Source organism: Bos javanicus, chromosome 3 (genome assembly GCF_032452875.1).
Source record: "Bos javanicus breed banteng chromosome 3, ARS-OSU_banteng_1.0, whole genome shotgun sequence".
NCBI lineage: Eukaryota > Metazoa > Chordata > Mammalia > Artiodactyla > Bovidae > Bos > Bos javanicus.
Genome location: NC_083870.1, coordinates 51,076,565 through 51,090,211, shown reverse-complemented (window position 1 = coordinate 51,090,211; position 13,647 = coordinate 51,076,565). Strand labels below are relative to the sequence as shown.

Here is a 13,647-nt window from a genome sequence, read left to right as displayed (position 1 = left end):
TGAAAAAGAATATATATATAACTGGATCACTTTTACATACACCTGAAATACTATAAGTCAACTATACTTCAATTTTAAAATACATATGGAAATAATTCTTAAAGAAAGCTTTACACTTCCCTTATATAAAAGTTCTCTACTCCAGCTAACTGTGGCAAAGGCAAAAGACATGTATTATTTGTTTTAATTTATTTTAAAAAATAAATTTATCATACCCCTCTACATACTGTAGCAACAGGCTTCCATTTAAAGAGTTTGGAATAACCAAGAACACAATCCTGATATCCTTTCAACCTTGATGAAATGAAATTCAGTCTGTAACTACTGAAGGCTCAACAACCCATCTTTAGCATTTTAAATTCTTAAATCTAACTGCAGTTCCACTTTAATAATGTTTAATACTCATGGTTGTAGAAATCCCACAGGACTGAGTTATTTTTCATATATCATCATGTCCTATTTTTTCTTTAACTCTACTTTTCCAAATCTCTACCCTGCCACCTCCCAACCTCTTTCCCTCATCTTATGTTAAACTGTGTCATGAAGACACAATAAATCTGACAATGCAACTATGTCACAAAGTTTGTCACAAAGTTCCTGTCTACCTCACAGAGGTGTTATGCATTTATTTTCAAACATGAACATACTTTGAAAAGATTAAAGCCATCATTAAAAAGGCTTAGTAATCAGGCACAAAAGGCCACACAGCGTATGATTCCACTTACATAAACGAAGCAAACCTAGAGACAGAAAGGAGTTTAGTGACCTGGAGAGACTGAAGGAGGGGTATGGAAAATGACTACTAATGGGTACAGTTCTTCCCAGAGTGATGAAAATGCTCTGGGATTGGAGACAGTTATACAGTTATACAACTTGTGAATACACTAAATGCCACTGAACACTTTAAAGAAGAGAATTCTATGGTATGTGAATTATATCTCAATTTTAAAAGGATTTAGTCGATCCGAAAAGTTTTACATAATCTCTAATTCCAACTACATAACATTCTGGAAAAGACAAAACTGGAGAGACAATAAAAAGATCAGGAGTTGGGCAAGAGAAGGGACAAACAGGCAGAGAACAAAGGACTTTCATGGCAATGAAAATACTCTGTTTGTTTTGCTCAGTTGCTAAGTCATGTCTGACTCTTTGTGACCCCATGGACTGTAGCCCACTAGGCTCTTCTGTCCACGGAATTCTTCAGGGAAGAATACTAGAGTGGGCTGCCAGGTTCTCCTCCAGGGTATCTTCCCAACCCAGAGATCAAACGCGCATCTCCTGTGTCTCCTGCATCGGCAGGCGGGTTCTTTACCACAGTCACCTGGGATGCCCAGAAACGAGTATGATGATTCCTCAAAAAAGTGAACATAGAATTGTTATATAATACAGCAATTTCACTTCTGGGAATGTACCCAAAAGGATTAAAAGCAGGGACTAAATGAGATATTTATACACCCAAGTTCATAGCAGCATTATTCGCAATATTCAAATGGCAGAAGGTTGACTTTCCTAAATTTAGTAGTCAAGAATATTATATGAGGCTTTTTCCACCCATAGGTATCTTTCTCCTATTCCAACAATGGCCATGTGTGCCAAGTACCATGGTAAACGTTTTGTGCATATTACCTAGTCAAAGTAACTTTGAAAGGTAAAAATTACCTTCCATATTTCACCGATTAGGAAATTTGGAGAGGTAAAATAATTTGTCAAAGATCACATAGCTAGTGAAAGAAACTGAAATCAGGTCTCAGATTCAAAAGCCTATATCCTTATTGGGTACACAACTCATGACTTCAACTTCATCACATATTCATGAAATCAGAGTAAATTCTTTCTCTCCTTTCATTTGAAATCACTTACCAAGTTCCTACTATTATTGGAGTAGGGAGAGGAGTTAGGAATTATTGGGTTGGCCAAAAAGTTCATTCAGGGTTTTCATAAGATGTTAATTTGGCCAACGCAATATATTGACAGGTGGAAATCTAATTTCCCTCAAAACTCCCCAATTTACATGATTCAACACTCTGTAAAAGCATTACTTATTATTACTTATATTATACTATTAATAAATCACAAGGAAGCACTCACTACATTTTCAAGGGTGGTCTAAATTAAAATCATGAAGCCCAATGTTCCATTATCCAATAGCAATATCAAATTATCAAACTAATTCAGAAAGGACCTGATGAGTTAGTGTTCTAAAGAAATAAATGGGGGAGGCGCCAAGATGGCGGAGGAGTAGGACGGGGAAAACACTTTCTCCCCCACAAATTCATCAAAAGAGCATTTAAACGTCGAGTAAATTCCACAAAACAACTTCTGAATGCCGGCAGAGGACATCAGGCACCCAGAAAAGCAACCCAACTCTTCGAAAGGAGGTAGGAAAAAATATTAAAGACAATAAAAGAGACAAAAGAGGGAGGGACGGAGTTCCGTCCCGGGAAGGGAGTCTTAAAAAGAGAGAAGTTTCCAAACACCAGGAAACCTTCTCACTGCCGAATCCGTGCCGAGCTTTGGAAGCACAGAGGGCAACATAACAGGGAGAAAAAATAAATAAACAATTAAAACTCGCAGATTGCGAGCCCTACGGTAACTCCCCCAGCGGAGAAGCAGCGCAGACGCCTGCATCCGCCATTAACAAGCGGGGGCTGGGCAGGGACGCGCGGCGCGGGCTGCATCGCTGAGAGTAAGAATCTGGCCTGAATACCCTGAGCACTATCTGAGCGAAATAATTTGGGCTAGCAAACCAGACTGTGGGATATCTACTATGCGAAAAGCCAGCCCTAACCTAAGACACTGCCAGCCTGCGCACGGAACAAAGGACTAAACAGAGATAGCCGGCTGCAGACCTTCCCCCTCCGGTGACAGGCAGCCAGAGCCGGAAGGGGGCAATCGCAGCCCCAGAGAGACATTATCTATAAAACTGGCTTCTTTGCTAACTAAAACTTATTGGGGGTCTGGACGGTCAACATCTGCCTGAGAAGGTGCGCCGGTTTTACACCCAGATAACCGAGTGGCGGGGAGGCAATAAGTCGCAGCATCGGCGCTCGCCAAACACCTCATCACCTGAGCTGCTCGGACCTGGGAAGAACACAAAACGCAGGCCCAACTGAGTCTGCGCCTCTGAGGACTACCCGAGTGCCTGAACCTGAGTGGCTTGGACCTGGGAGGTGCATGCAACCCAGGGCCAGCCTCGGATTGTTCCCAGCGGAACAACCTAGAGCCCGAGCAGTGTGGGCAGGGAGGCTACACGCGCCGTGAGCGGGGGCAGACCCAGTGTGGCTGAGGCACTGCGAGCGCAAGCCAGTGTCATTTGTTTGCAGCATCCCTCCCTCCCTCCCCACAGCGCGACTGAACAAAGAGAAGAAATACAGCTCCACCCACCAGAACACCGACACAAGCTTCCCTAACCAGGAAACCTTGACAAGTCACCTGTACAAACCCACACACAGCGAGGAAACGCCACAATAAAGAGAACTCCACAAACTGCCAGAATACAGAAAGGACTCCCAAACTCAGCAATTTAAACAAGATGAAGAGACAGAGGAATACCCAGCAGATAAAGGAACGGGATAAATGCCCACCAAACCAAACAAAAGAGGAAGAGATAGGGAATCTACCTGATAAAGAATTCCAAATAATGATAATGAAATTGATCCAAAATCTTGAAATTAAAATGGAATCACAGATAAATAGCCTGGAGACAAGGATTGAGAAGATGCAAGAAAGGTTTAACAAGGACCTAGAAGAAATAAAAAAGAGTCAATATACAATGAATAATGCAATAAATGAAATTAAAAACACTCTGGAGGCAACAAATAGTAGAATAACAGAGGCAGAAGATAGGATTAGTGAATTAGAAGATAGAATGGTAGAAATAAATGAATCAGAGAGGATAAAAGAAAAACGAATTAAAAGAAATGAGGACAATCTCAGAGACCTCCAGGACAATATTAAACGCTACAACATTCGAATCATAGGGGTTCCAGAAGAAGAAGACAAAAAGAAAGACCATGAGAAAATACTTGAGGAGATAATAGTGGAAAACTTCCCTAAAATGGGGAAGGAAATAATCACCCAAGTCCAAGAAACCCAGAGAGTCCCAAACAGGATAAACCCAAGGAGAAACACCCCAAGACACATATTAATCAAATTAACAAAGATCAAACACAAAGAACAAATATTAAAAGCAGCAAGGGAAAAACAACAAATAACACACAAGGGAATTCCCATAAGGATAACAGCTGATCTTTCAATAGAAACTCTTCAAGCCAGGAGGGAATGGCAAGACATACTTAAAATGATGAAAGAAAATAACCTACAGCCCAGATTATTGTACCCAGCAAGGATCTCATTCAAGTATGAAGGAGAAATCAAAAGCTTTTCAGACAAGCAAAAGCTGAGAGAATTCTGCACCACCAAACCAGCTCTCCAACAAATACTAAAGGATATTCTCTAGACAGGAAACACAAAAATGGTGTATAAACTCGAACCCAAAACAATAAAGTAAATGGCAACGGGATCATACTTATCAGTAATTACCTTAAACGTAAATGGGTTGAATGCCCCAACCAAAAGACAAAGACTGGCTGAATGGATACAAAAACAAGACCCCTACATATGTTGTCTACAAGAGACGCACCTCAAAACAGGGGACACATACAGACTGAAAGTGAAGGGCTGGAAAAAGATTTTCCATGCAAATAGGGACCAAAAGAAAGCAGGAGTCACAATACTCGTATCAGATAAAATAGACTTTAAAACAAAGGCTGTGAAAAGAGACAAAGAAGGTCACTACATAATGATCAAAGGATCAATCCAAGAAGAAGATATAACAATTATAAATATATATGCACCCAACATGGGAGCACCGCAGTATGTAAGACAAATGCTAACAAGTATGAAAGGAGAAATTAACAATAACACAATAATAGTGGGAGACTTTAATACCCCACTCACACCTATGGATAGATCAACTAAACAGAAAATTAACAAGGAAACACAAACTTTAAACGATACAATAGACCAGTTAGACCTAATTGATAGCTATAGGACATTTCATCCCAAAAAAAAAAAAAAGACTGCTCACTATGGCAATTATTGAAGCTGACTTAGGGTGACATAGAGGCTTATTTCCCTTTACCCTTTTGAGTTCTTAGCTGAGGATCTCTGTAAGAAATGACAGAATAGCAGGACAAAATCAAACAGAAGTTTATTAACGTAAAAAAATAAAAATAAAAATAAAAAAAAAGAAAGAAACCGAGAGAAACTCAAAATGTCTCACCTGTAAAGTCTGGTCATTAAAAACCTTATATGTTTCAGAGGAAACATCAGTAATTTAGTGAAAATACTAAAAAAAGATTCTAGTTGACAATTAAAGAATTTTGATTATTTATACGTGTTTTACTCTGAAAACCAAGGTAAAAATATTGTTCTGATTAATTTAGTTACATTCATAAAAGCAGGTTATTGAAGTATTTATTAGAATTAGGTTTCAGTAAAACATTTATTGGAAACAGTATAAAGCTCACTGTACAAACATGTGGCTAGGAACAGAACAGTGTGCAGGCTTATTCTGCTGTGTCAAATGGCTATGTTGAAAATCAGATGAAGAGTATCTATAGAACATTTACTGAAATATTAAAAAAAAAAAAAAGTAAGACCAATAAAATTTTCAAGACAGAAATTTGTATCACCTTTGTACAGCTTTATATTAATAAACAGCAACCAAATAAAATGAAAAAAAAAAAAAAAGCATCAATTCTTCGGCTCTCAGCCTTCTTCACAGTCTAACTTTCACATCCATACATGACCACAGGAAAAACCATAGCCTTGACTAGACGGAAAAAAAAAAAACATACTTGAAAAAAAAAAAAAGAAATAAATGGCAAATTTCTTTAGAAAGAAAGAAAGAAATGAAATATCAATTCATAAAACAAACAAACAAAAAAAACAAATGGCAGAAGCAACTCAAATGTTCATTAACAGAGGAATGGATTTTTTAAATGGCAATGAAATATTATTCAGCCTTAAAAAAAAAAATTCTGACATACGCTACATGAATGAACCCTGAAGATATTACTTCAAGTGAAACAGTTCTATCGCTCAGTCATGTCTGACTCTTTGCAACCCCATGGACTGTAGCCTACCAGGATCCTCCATCTATGGGATTTTCCAGGCAAGAGTACTGGAGTGGGCTGCCATTTCCTTCCCCAGGGGATCCTCCCAACCCAGGAATCGAACCCGGGTTTCCTGCATTGTAGGCAGACGCTTTACCGTCTGACCCACCAAGTGAAATAAGCAAGTCACAAAATGACAAATATTCTATGATTCCACTTATAGAGGTACCAAAGAGCAGTCAGATTCATAGAGGCAGGTCGCAGAATGGTGGCTGCCAGGGAAGTGGGAAATGGGAAGTTTAATGGGTTCTCTAGAAGTAGATAGTGATGATGGTTGCATAACAAAGTGAATGCACTTAAAAAGCCACTGAACTGTACACTTAAAAATGCTTAAAATGGTAAACTTTCGTTATGTACAGCTGGCCCCTGAACAACGCGGGTTTGTACCGTGTGTGTCTGTGTTAGTTGCTCAGTTGTGTGTGACCCTGAGACGCCATGGACTCTGGCCCACCAGGTTCTTCTGTCCATGAAATTCTCCAGGCAAGAATACTGGAGTGGGTTGCCATTTCCTTCTCTAGGGAATCTTCCTGACTCAGGGATTAAACTCCAGTCTCCTGCACTGCAGGCAGATTCTTTACCATCTGAGCCACCAGGGAGTGGATCCACTTATATGCAGGTTTTTTGCAACAAGTATGTACTATCCAGTACCACAAGATCTGTGGTTGTCTAAATCCAAGGATGCAGAACCATGAATACAGAGGTTGAATGGTAGTCATACATGGATTTTCAACTGTACGAGGGTCAGTGCCCTTAACTACCATGTTGTTCAAGGGTAAGGAGTTTATCACAATTAAATTAAAAAAAGATATTTACATCTTTCATTCCTTTTATTAGTAATTTGTGTCTTTCTGTCTTTTGGTTTTTGTTAGCCTGGCTAGAAGTTTATCAATCTTTTCAAAGAACCAACTTTTATTAATAGTTTTGTTGATTTTTCTCTGTCTTCCTGTTTTCAGTTTTACTTACTCATGCTCTAATTTTAATTTCTTTTCTTCCACTTGCTTAAGGTTTATATCCCTCTTTTTCTCTGATTCTCTAAGCTGGAAGATTAGACTACTCATTTTGCATCTCTCTTCTGTTTTAAAATACATTCAAATGCTCTAAACTAACCTCTAATACTGCTTCTGCTACTTTTCATTTTGCTTCAGTTCAAAATATTCAAAATTTTTCTTTGGACTTTTTTTTTGGATCCATGTGTTATTTAGAAATGTGTTTTTTAATCTCTATTTTCATTTTCCAGCTATCTTTCTATTATTTCTAACTTAATTCCATTGTGGTCTGAGAGCACATGAACCATATGACCCAGAATATAGTGCATCTGATGACTGATACATGGATGCCAGAAAAGAACATATACTCAGTGGTTATCAGATAAACATCATTAAATACAGTTGACTGATGGTATTGTTCACCTGTATCCTTACTGAGTTTCTACCTGCTGTATCTATATTACTGAAAAACAGGTGCTTAAGACTCCACCCATAATGGTGAATGTGTCTATTTCTCCTTGAAATTCTATCAGCTTTTGCCTCATGAACTATGCCTTTTTGGAGACTTAACCTCTTTATCAATACATAATGTCTGAAAACTTTCCTTCTCAAGTCTGCTTTGTCTGAAATTAACATAGCTACTCCAGCTTTTTATTGATTATTCAAAAAAGTAAATAATTTATACAATACATAGGTGGGTTTGAAGGCCATCTGGTTTCCAGTTTCTGACTGTTTTTCCTCTGGGGTATTTCCCTTACCTTCTTGGAAATACAATTTTGCATTTAAAAAGATTTTTGCATTTCTAGATGCTTTATTTAGGAAGAGATTTTCCAAGCAGTGGTGAACCATATTGCTTAAAGAGGTCCTATAGATTAGGTGACATTTTTTTTTTAATTATTCAACTTCTCACAGACTGAACTGTATTATTGTACAGGTAGGAATTATATTACTATATTACTGTCAAGACAGAAGGTAAAGGAATGTACTTTCCAATCTTAACTGTCCATAAATCCTTTTTTTCACCATTATAGGCAAACATATTTTGAGAAATGCTATTTCCAAACAGTATTCATTCTTTAAGGTGTTTGTAACTGTGTTCTTACTTTTCTCTCCATTTCTATGGTACTTTTCATTCTTAGGGTCAGTACTCTATAAATGCTGGTCCCACTTCCACCAATTCAACCAACCAAGGATAGAAAATACAGAAGGGGAAAAAAAATTCCAAAAAAGTTACAAAAAGCGAAAAACTGAATTTGCATTCATTGATAACTACATGTACACATCATTTACATTTTATTAGGTATTATAAGTTACCTAGATATGATTTAAAGTATTCAGAGATATGTGTAGGTTATATGCAAATACTGTGTCACTGATACCCAAATTTTGGTATCCATGGGGTCCTGGAATCAATCCCCTGCAGATACTGAGAGACAACTTAATTGAATACTTTAGCATTCATTAGCAAAGTAATAACAGTTAATATTTACTAAGTGCTTAGTAAATTACACTCAGATACTTGATATCACGTAATTTAACCTCCAACCCTGTGGTACCTGTGTCATATTATCTTTATACTGTTGGATTATTAACCACTTAGATGTTAGAGGTTCCTTAAGAAATAAAAATAATATTTCATATATATCCATATTGTCACCAAAACGAATGTAATAGGTCAACAAGACTACTCTTTTCATGAATTGTCTTGATGAGCAAGAACGAAGCTATATGTACAGTAGTCAAAACAGAGTGGTACTGACACAAAAACAGACACAAAGATCAAAGGAACAGAAGAGAGAGCCCAGAAACAAACCCACACACCTATGGCCAATTAATTCATGACAAAGTATACACAAGTCTACACAATGGAGAAAAGACAGTCTCTTCAACAGTGGTCCTGGGAAAACCGGACAGCTGTCCTGGGAAAACCGGACAGCTATTTGCCAAACAATGAGTTTAGAACATTCCTTCACACCATACACAACAATAAACACAAAATGCTTTAAAGACTTAAATAGAAGACTTGAAACCATAAAACTTCTAGAAGAAACAAAGGCAGAACACTTTTTGACATAAGTTGTAGCAATATTTTCTTGGGGCAGTCTCCTAAGGCAAAAGAAATAAAAGCAAAAATAAACAAAGTCACTGAGAAAACAAAAAAGCCAACCCATGGAATGGGAGAAAATATTTGCAACTGATGTGACCAACAACAGGTTAATATCCAAAATACACAAATAACTCATACAACTCCATGCCTGCCCAACAAAAACAAATAGAACCCAGTCAAGAAGTGGGCCAAAAATCTGATTAGACATTTCTCCAAAGAAGTCATAAAGATGGCTAACAAGCACATAAGATGATCAGCATCATTAATTACTAGGGAAATCCAAATCAAAACCTCAATGAGACATATCATCAAAAAATCTACAAGCAGGGACTTCCCTGGCAGTCCAACAGTTAAGATTCCCCATGCCCAGCGCAGGGGTGCAGGTTCAATCCCTGAATGGAGAACAAAGAGCCCATGTGCCATGCAGCATGGCCAAAATAATTTTTTTTATATTATTTAGATAATTGAGTTAATTTTTTTTTAAGTCCACAAATAACAAATGCTGGAGAGGTTGTGGAGAAAAGGAAACCCTAGTACACTGTTGGTCAGAATGTAAACTGGTGCAACCACTTGGGAAGTACTGTGGGGAGAGAGCAAATTGGCCAAGATGCCATGTTCAGGCTCTCTGGCCCCACATTTTGTGAACAGACTACGGAACAGCTGAGATCATTTATTGCACTGCGCATGCACATCATGAGGTACTCACTTGGTCACAAGCTGCTTTGTGCAGTACGCCTGTATGAGCTTCACCATGAAAGCCATGGCTGCTGTTGCATTGGGGCTACACTGGAGCAGCCTCATGGTTATGTTATATGAGATTTATGTTATGGCTATGTCATGGCTACATTATGGTTATATTGTGACTTCTGCTATGGCTGCTGCTCAGCCAGGAGAGAGGCTGCTGTGTCAGCCAGGAGAGAGGTTGTGTTATGGCTGCTGTGGCAGTCAGGAGAGAATAAACATGTCTGCAGTTCCTATGGCTCCTTGAGTCTCCTTCCAGCCTCTTAGTTTGTGCCTTGCCTACCCTGGGTTCAGCGAACAGTAGGAACAGCAAGACAACTGGCGTCACGAACAGGATCAGTGATACAATTGGCACAGTTGGCAGGATATCCAGCAGGCAGAGGACCCTGAGGCTCCCAGAAGGTCAGCAGGATACCAGCAGGTAGGGGAGCCTAAGGCGCCACTGGATGGAGGAAGCCAGTGGCCACCATATAGCATGTGGTACCACATGGCCACGACTCTCTCAGCATGGAGTCTGGTGGAAGACTGGGAGGCAACATATGGTTCACCAGATAGCACTGAAAAGGCATTATGGGCAGTGAGCTCCCATTTGCCAAACAAAGTGGCATGGACTGCCACTGGCACCATGAAGTAGATTTTCCTGACTGCACTGAGGGCAAATATGGATAACGCCCTCACTGATGCTACACTAGTGCGTAATGTGTAGAGATGCTTACAAGAACTAGAGCAACACATACTGGCATTAGAGCAAGAACCCCATGGCCCTGAAGAACCCAGCATCTCTGACGACAAAGCGGTAAGTGACGGTGATGATGAACATGAGACTGAGGATGATGATGATGAACGCTGTGAGACTGCAGGTCCTCACTTGGCAGTGAGGCCTGTTGTACAGCAGAAACTGAAGCATGAGCAGCCTGTGGCTCAGGGGGACATCTTCAACGGCCCCCAATGTGACTGAGTTCACAAAACGTTATCAACCATATACTCAGGCGGAGTTGGCAGACTTGGGTACACAATTTCAGCAAAAGCAAGGGAAACCATGGCAACTTGGCTCCTGTGACTCTGAGACACAGGGGTGGATGGTATCCTGTGTTCTGGGGATGAAATAGAATGGCTGACATCTATAACCACTCACCCCCTCATTGAAACAAAGGTTTCATTCTGCCTAGCAGAATGCTAGGCAATTAATGCAAGGGGCGCCTAAACAAACGCACACCCTCATGGACTGGATTAACGCCGTCATCTACACTGTGTGGTCAAACGCGGGAGAGCTCCCAGATACTGTGAGTAAATGGCATACCTATGCCACGTTGACCCAAGTAGTGAGAGAACTGGGCACGAAGCAGTCAATATTCAACCCAAACACCCGAGGCCAAATGACGAGCGTTTTACTGGCGGCGTTTGAGAAGACATTTTGAACAACGCACCATCTACCTTTTTTGGACCCCTGACTGCTATCCTAGCACCCTATGTGGGGCACCCCATCTATGAGGTGACCTTGATGGTGGCTAGTTTGGGAGAAAATTGAGGGGCAGCAGCAGGCCAAAGGGGACTAGACATGTGAAGATCCCGAAGGGGACCCAAGCTGGTAAAGGCCCCATCCTGGTGAAGAGAATGCAAGTGTGGGTTGATTTGCTGGCAGCAGTTGACAGAAATAAAACTGATGAACAGCCCAAAGCTCTGCTCCTAGAGCTATGGAAGTAATTGAGACCAGAGCAGCAGTTTACCATGTTTGGGAAGAACCCAGAGCAAGAAATGGACAGCTCAGCTAAAAGATTATACGGCGCCCTAGGACATTCCTTTAGACGATGCCCTTTTCCGGCTCTGAATATGGCTCAGACCAGGGTGCCCTCCTGAAGAACCCAAGCAAGGACAGGTGGCCCCATGTAGAACTTGCAAGTCACTGGTCACTAGCTAATGTGCAGAGAGTAATGGCCCTGGTTGACACTGGTGCTGAATGCAGCCTTGTTTATGACAAGCCAGAGTAGTTTCCCGGTCCTAGTGCATACACTGATGGTGATGCGGCCAAGTGATACAGATTTAGACTGCAGAGACTTAGGCTGTGTTCTAGATTTAGGACACTGCACTGTAAAAGGCTGTGTCGTATGATGTGCTACTACGCACTGATTCTCCTGCAGATTTAGAAGAGTGTGAGAGCATTTGGAATCAGGTAGGGTGGCCTGGGAATGCCTCAACCTTGAAGGGGTGGGCCCCAGCACCTGTAGGAGGTTTTGCGGGTCCTTAATAATAAACCTGGCAGGAGTGGAGCTTCCCCTGCGGAGGCTCTCCTGCAATCTCACAAGGACAGATGGTGGACTGGACTTGGCCATGGAAGATAAAGGCACTCCACACATGGAGGGTGGCTCGTCTAGCCCCCTGAGGGCAAGGACTGGAACATGAGTTCTAGGTGATACCTGGCATTGATATGTATTGGGTATGTAACTGCTGTTGTAGCCACTGCCGTTACAAGATGTAAATCCAAGTGTCAGTGCTACTCACCAAGGGAATATCACTAAAGATGCACTGCACATAGAATGTGAGGTGAAAGATCCCATAGAGGTGGAAAGTGGAGAGAAAGCAAATTGGCCAAGAGGGCATGTTCAGGCTTTCTCACCCCATGTTTTGTGAATAGACCATGTAACAGCTGAGATCATTTGTAGACTGCGCATGTGCATCACAAGGTGCTCACTTGGTCACAAGCTACTTTGTGCAGTACACTTGTATGAGCTTCACCATGAAAGCCATGACTGCTGCTACTGCACTGGGGTTACATTTGAGCAGCCTCATGGTTATGTTATATGAGATTATGTTATGGCTATGTCATGGCTACGCTATGGTTATATTGTCACTGCTGCTACAGCTACTGCGTCAGCCAGGAGAGAGGCTGTATTATGGCTGCCGTGGTAGCCAGGACAGAATAAATGTGTCTGCAGTTCCTACAGCTCCTCGAGTCTCCTTTCAGCCTCTTAGCCTTGCCTATCCTGGATTCAGCAAACAGTGCAAACAGTGTGAACGGCAAGACAATGGGCATGATGAACAGAATCAGTGATACAAGTCAGTTCAGCTCAGTTCACTCAGTCATGTCTGACTCTTTGCAACACCGGGGACTGCAGCATGTCAGGATTCCCTGTCCATCACCAACTCCTGGAGCTTGCTAAAACTCCTGTCCATTGAATCAGTGATGCCATCCAACCATCTCATCCTCTGTCATCCCCTTCTCCTCCTGCCCTCAACCTTTCCCAGCATCAGGGTCTTTTCTAATGAGTCGGCTCTTGTGAGTTAACTCTAATGAGTCACATCAGGTGGCCAAAGTATTGGAGTTTCAGCTTCAGCATCAGTTCTTCCAATGAATATTCAGGACTGATTTCTTTTAGGATTGACTGGTTTGATCTCCTTGCAGTCCAAGGGACTCTCAAGAGTCCTCCCCAACACCACAGTTCAAAAGCACCAATTCTTCAGCACTCAGCTTTCTTTATGGTCCAACTCTCACATCCATACATGACTACTGGAAAAACCAAAGCTTTGACAATGCTGGCATAGTAATGTCTCTGCATTACTTTGTCAGCTAAGTAGTGTCTCTGCTTTTTAATATGCTGGCTTGGTTAGTCATAGCTTTTTTTTCAAGGAGCAAGTG

At 40.9% G+C, this 13,647-nt stretch overlaps 1 protein-coding gene across 11 annotated transcripts in view; it reads right to left on the bottom strand.

Annotated features, from left to right (window-relative positions):
- The window catches only part of EVI5 (ecotropic viral integration site 5), a 239,151-nt gene that overhangs the window by 175,666 nt on the left and 49,838 nt on the right, over positions 1–13,647 (bottom strand). The window contains exon 1 of one of the 11 annotated variants that reach the window (XM_061411191.1): positions 216–596. The exons of the other annotated variants lie outside the window; for them this stretch is intronic. The gene's annotated coding sequence lies outside the window, so the exon portion shown is untranslated. Of the gene's footprint in view, positions 1–215; positions 597–13,647 lie in introns of those variants that run through there. 11 annotated transcript variants of the gene reach the window in all.